Source organism: Geospiza fortis, unplaced genomic scaffold (genome assembly GCF_000277835.1).
Source record: "Geospiza fortis unplaced genomic scaffold, GeoFor_1.0 scaffold55, whole genome shotgun sequence".
Classification (NCBI taxonomy): Eukaryota; Metazoa; Chordata; class Aves; order Passeriformes; family Thraupidae; genus Geospiza; species Geospiza fortis.
Window position 1 is genome coordinate 4,708,617 of NW_005054308.1, and position 6,426 is coordinate 4,715,042.

Here is a 6,426-nt window from a genome sequence, read left to right on the forward strand (position 1 = left end):
TGGCTCTGGGCACTGCGAGCCAATTAAAGCGGCTCCCCGCGCCACTTCACAGTTAAGGGGCAAAAAACGTGCAACGAATAGGGAACCTTCACTGTTCCGTGCAGTAAACCATCGTGAGCTGGGCATTAAGCAGAGCTGGGGAGCCGCATTCTCTGGGGATTTTCCCCAACTTTTACCGCGCCATGGTGCCAATGCGTTTGCTGCCTACACATCCCCTATTTCCCCGGCTCGCTGGGGCTGTCCGCTGGCAGGAATTGCCTGTGCAGTGTCCACTGTCCATCCACCATGACCCGTAGTGCCCCGGTGTCACCTCCCGTGCTTGTTTACCGGCGCTCCCGGTGGAGCCGGGCCAGCTGGCCCCGCGCTATCGGGGCGTGGGTGGGGAACGGCCCCGATAACTGCGGCGCTGCCAACGCCGCCCTGCTCCTCTCTCCCTGCGCGTCGTCCCCTCTCCTCACCGTGTGCTCACTGAACTCTGCGATCCCAGGTGCTGGAACACCTGGGGCTCGCGGCCGAGTTCAGCCAAAACTGCACTCAGACCTTTGAGGTGACACTGACAAAAGGACACGGAGAAGACACAGGTGTGCGGGCGTTAAATTTTAATGGTATCAGACTGAAAAAGGCAAAATCCCCTAGGATTTGGAGCCAGAGATGCTCACATTATGTACCCTGGTTAGGTGAGGAAATAGCAAATTTACAGCAAAAGCTGGGTTTAGTGTAAGAAAAGCCCATTTTGCCCTAATCTTTTTCATGAGTAATGTGAATAATATAGAAACAAGAAATGAAAATATGCAGGTATTTCCTTGCAGACAACTTGAAATATATTTGAAAATCGAAGACTGACATTGTTATTCATAACCTTAAAAAATAAATGTTCCAAGTGCACAAGACAAATTTAGATACAGGCTTTCCTTGACCAACACGGGCACATGGCATTTGTTTCTTTAACCTATTCAATATGTCATTTGAAGACATTGTAAACACTGCAACTTCACAGAGATAACAGATAAACATGTTTTATTTTTTAAGAAATGCTGATAGAAAGAGTCCACCAGTTTTTTAGTTTAGTTCAGAGTTAATTCAGCAACACATTTCTTTTCAAAGTCAATGAGCACAAGTCTGACAGCCCTTGCTTAAATTTAGCAGTTCAAAGGCTTCCTCTGCCTGCATGAACACTTCAGAATTATTATTACATAAGAATTGTTGAATTTAATATTTGTGTTTCACTGTGAACGCGAATCTCTTGCAGTTTCTTTATTGTGTGTATTTTTTTCCAGGCACCCAGGACACGAACCCCACAGCAGCCCCTTCCAGAGCAGCCCCAGGCTCAGTTTGGCAGCAGGGCTGCCACAGCCCCTGCCCTCCCCGGCTGCCCAGCCTGTGTCACAATTCCTCCCCTCGCTGTTTCCAGAAGCATTTCTGGAGGGCGGGGATGGTCTAATTTTAGTACGGGAGAATCCTCCTCTCTCCAATGAGCGAGCGGCTGCATCTGGAGCTGCAGCCAATTACCCGGGTTTCCTCCTGCTGCACTTCCCACGATGGTTTAATAATGCAGAAGCACAAATTTAAAGTGGCCCCACACGTTAAGAGAAAATGACATTATGTGCTCTCTAACAAAGCTGCTCAACAGTAGTAGGATCTCCAAGGTTTCTCTAAAGCCTTGGATTCCATAAACCTGACCTTAAAAGAATGTGTTAATATCATTATGTTTATTGTCTTTACAGAGCTTGAAATAATATTTCTGATAACCAAAAGGCTGGTCTGAAGCACCTTCCATGACCTCTGTAGGCCAGAGATATGCTTTTAGGAAAAGAAACAAAACAAAAATTATAATTACAATGCAGTGAACCACTGTGGTTCTGAGCACTTCTCAGGGCACAGCCTGGCTGCTGTATCTTATCTGTTAAGCGGTTTAACAAGCCTTAGTTGCCTCACTTATTTTTAGCTGGCATGGAATATACCACCAAAAGATTGTTGCTGCAGGTGCATTTACATCCCAGCAACACCAGATAAGAAACATTTTAAGGAAAAATATTATTTCAGAGCTTTGCCCTCTCATAGTGCAAGAAGGTGCAAAAACTAATGTCTTGCAGACTGTTAAAAATGAAGGAAAGAAAACTAGAATTATGAAAATAAGAAAAGCTAAAGGAGTAATACCAACTAGTAAAACTGATAAAAAATGAAGCTTCCAAATCTTTTAGCTTCGTTTGCATTTTGACATTAAGTAGAGAAAAATGTGTTTGCTCCAGCAGCAATTGGTCTAACTATACACTCACCACACATACAACTTTCCACCACCATGGGCTCTCTTTCTTTATTTCTTTTCATGATGAACTGTCATACCTACCCACAGCACCAGCTTACCTTCACTGCTTGCTCCACCCATGCAGGCTCTTGCAGTGCAGGAAATCCTGTGATCAAGGCAACTTCCTTTCCCACATGCCTGCTCTCTCCATTTCTGCCTTCTCTACAACTAAACAATTCTCCTTCTGCAGCTCATCTGCACGCTTGTAATCCCAGGGAGCTTTTCATTGCTGCTGCTTAACCCTTGTCAAGCCTTCCTGTCCGTTTTCCTCTACTTGTTATCTCACCATTTTCTGTAAAGATAAAAGTGATAAAATATTCTCTTCATGCTTTCTCTGTCTACAAGTCTCTAAGTGGCAGTAACAAAAATCTTATCAACATGTCTTCTGTAACTCCATCACTTGCCCTGATAACTTCACCCCATTTCATTTCCTGATCTTCCCAACACTCACTCCTTCATTTGTTCACAGCTTTAGTCATTCAGTCTGCTCTGATTCCTGGCACCCACAGAGATATGCCTGTCTCTTTTATCATTAAAAAAAAAAGAAGGGAAAAAAGTGCCTTTGGTGTAAGTGCCTCTTGTCACCTGACAGGTTCTTCCAGTCACATCTCTTTGTCTCTTGTTGGGTTCTACCCTAAATCCCCATCCAACTTGGTTTTGCTTCCTCTTATCTGAAAACTTCTCAATCCATCTTAAACCAATCTCTTGTTTGCCCTTCAGTCATATTTAGCATATCTAGCTCATGTCTCAGCTGTTTTTGCAGTTTTTCTCACTTTTCGCTTCTCCAGTCACTGTTTCAGCTTGGCTTGTCAATCCCTTCTTCCCTTGTGTTTCCTTTTTCTGCAGGAGCATTGGTGAGCACTGTCCTTGATTCCCCTCCCTTCCCTCCAATTTCACAGCTCAACACCCCAATGTACCTTTTCTTTCACTCTGTGAAGACACCTCCTGTTTCCTGCAGCCCTACAACTGAATCCCACTACTGCCCTTTCAGATAAACACCTTCCTGCTTCATCCCACCTTGTGCTGACAATATTCTATATAAATACTGCATATAGATATCAGGATTTCACCTAAACTTTGGAGCAGAAACACTTGTGTGTGTTTGCTGCTTCATTGTTCTACACGATGTTTAAATAATGCTTGCTTGGATTATCCCTGAGGCCACCAAGCTCAGAGACAAGTAGTCACTGTGATCCTACCACAATGAAGAAATGAATGTATTAATAAACCAGTAAAAATCTTTTATCTAACAAATTAAAAGAGGCAATTGGTTAAATAATGCTTTTTTAAAGATATATTGTCAATGTCTACTTAAAGACATCTTCTATTCATCTTAATTTATTGTAGCATAAGGAATCCTTTTTGCCATACTTATTTTGAGCCATTACATGCAGTCTCATCATTAAAATATATGGGATTACTTGCATAGTTGTTATTATTATTATTAAAATGTATTTACTTATGCTGTGCATAAAGACTAACCCAGACAGAAGTTTCATATAATGTGGTGTTTGGTGTAGAGTAGGCAGTCTGTGACCTGAGATACAATCAACTTAGACAAGACAGGCATGGGATGTGGGAAACAGAAATCACACCAACTTTTAAGGCAGTGGATGGTATGTTGTTTCTCTCTCTCTCGTTTCTTTTTTAGAAGAGAAGCTAGAAAAATCAACAGAAGGTAAATAATGAGGAAATAGAGAGGGTGACCAAGAAAAAGAAGGAGGTAATGAAGATAGGTATGGGACAAAACTCATATGAACAGACAGCAAGGGCAGGGCTTGGCATAAACTGCAAGTGTGATAGAACAGCAGAATTAGACCCAAGATCAGAAGGCCCATATGCAAGTAAAATTCAGTGGAATTTCAGTCAACCCCATGAGTAAACATAGCAATTACAGGATTAAAAAATGGCAAACAATGATAGAGTTTTTTTTCTCAGCAGTAAATGTGTCATATAGGGAGAATTACCACCCAAGAAGGTATGTGTGTACTTTTCTTTGATTAACCACAGGCTTTGAGTGGGGAGTGAAAAGCAAGACCAAAACCCAAGTCACAGCCCAGAGGAATTCTTTAAAATTACCTGTGGCATGATGGGGCCTGGTGAGACAAAAAATAATCACAACAACCCATATTCTCAAGTTTCTCAGTCCTTGATGTCTAGATGCATAAAGAATGACTCTGTTGGTTGGGCCAGTCTCAGTTCTCAAACCAGGCTGCTTAGGCAGTCTACAACCACATGGTTATCCTGCTCTTGGATATGGGACTCCAAAGGTTTAATCAGCCTGGGACAACTGGGAATCACAGAGAGCCCTGCCAACTGGGGCCTGCTGGAATGGGAATTGCCAGGGTGGGAGATGGAGAGGGACCTGAGCAGGAGAAATGAGCAGTTGGAAATGAGCATGGCTTTAAAGAAAGCACTGTTAGTCAGAAACAGGAAAACATTTAACTAAGTGCCAGTGGTAGGGAAGGATGAGACAGGTTCAGCAAAGCAAAAAAGAGAACTGGAGAAATAAAAAGAGAAGAGAAAGCAAAGGGAAATGTATGCAGAAGTCCTATTGAGATGACAGTCATTCACATTCTTAGCAAGACTTGATGAAATACAAAGCAGATGTTATGGGCAGTGAATCTTGCAAGAAAATGAAGTTATGAATATATAATCCAGAGCACTCAGGTTATGTCCATCAGCTGAGCCTCTCAGACCAATGCCAAGTGCTGCAAGTTTCATTTTACTCTCAGGCTCTGGTCTGTAAACTTGTAACTTCAGCACAGATGCATTTCTGCAGTCACCTGCCACAGCTGCGTGCACAAAAGGCTGCAAAAGAAAAGGTGGGCAGGGAATCAGGGCAGTGGCATTCACCACTTCAGCCCTGCAGCCTCAGCATGGCCTTGGCTCCTGTGACTTAAACAAAGGTGTGGTATTTCCCCACTAGGCAGGCTATCTGCACAGGCTGAGGGAATGCACTGAGCTGACAGACAGATGGTTGTAATCACAAACCACATCTCTTTGGTACAGACCTGAGGGGTTTAAAATCTAAGCCAAAACTGCTTGAAAAATCACAAGAAGCCTCCTTGATGGGTGTGGGGAAAGCTCCTCTGACATGGTATAAATTATGGTATCTTATAAATTTTTTTTTGCTTCTAACATTCAATTAAAAGTTCAATACAAGGAAACAATATAAAAATATGTTCTCATAAAGATGAGCATCTCTATCAGGCAACAACTACAACCTGTCCTGAGGACATTACAACTTTCAAGTGGACTGGCCCTGCTCTACTGTCTTTACTGCCCTGACTTCACAGAACATTTTTTTGTGAAGTTCAGCCAGAAGTTGTGGTTGGGAGTTTATGCATAGCATACCCTACCCTGTCAGTAGCCTACGCTGAGACAGGCATCCCTAAAGATGAATTCTGATCTACTGCATTTAGGATAAAAACTGTTCTAAAAGCAGCTCAGCTGAAGGACAATTCATGAGCCAGACCAGATCACTTAAAATGTTTCTCCACTGTTTCAATTCACAAGTGGCTGTGGGCACTCCTGAGTTTTAACAGCAGATTAAATTGAGCCACAAGCCATACTTGACAGAGGGTGGAGCATTAACGTGTGCACTCATTACTGCAGTAAGTTAGGTAATAATTGTTACTTTTTGCCCACAAGCAAGGGGCTTAACTTTCAGTTTTATTTAAAGATGTGTAAACTTTACCTGTGTATCTAGAAGGCAAAATCTGCCCCTTTGGCGTGGACAAACAGGACATTAGGAGCTTTATACCATAAAATAATGTCTGGTTACAGGGAGCAGTTGCCTTCTGGACTCCTCACCCACAACTCTGCCAACAAGGCTGACATATCCTTGGGCAAAAGGAATTAAGGCCCGGGCACGTGCTCAGCGCTCCAGCCCCGAGTTATGTAATATCCAAACCTAAGTTTAAAAACAACAAACTCTGGCCCCGCTCGGTTGCAAAACCAGCAGAGCTGGAATCATTAAGCAAACCTCTGCTCCTGGAGTAACTGACTCAGTGCCCGTAACACACCTCGGGCTGAAGCAGGGCGGCACTCGGAGTACAGCCCAGTGCTCCGGCCGCAGCCGGACCCTCCGTGCGGAACCGCGGGCCCGCTCCGCCGCG

The 6,426-nt window shown here is 43.5% G+C and overlaps 1 protein-coding gene across 1 annotated transcript in view; it reads right to left on the reverse strand.

Moving 5' to 3' along the window:
• Positions 1-2,425, reverse strand: part of NME5 (NME/NM23 family member 5) — an 11,386-nt gene extending 8,961 nt beyond the window's left edge. The window contains exon 1 of the mRNA XM_031055261.1: positions 2,365-2,425. The gene's annotated coding sequence lies outside the window, so the exon portion shown is untranslated. The remainder of the gene's footprint in view (positions 1-2,364) is intronic.
• Positions 2,426-6,426: the final 4,001 nt, after the last annotated feature.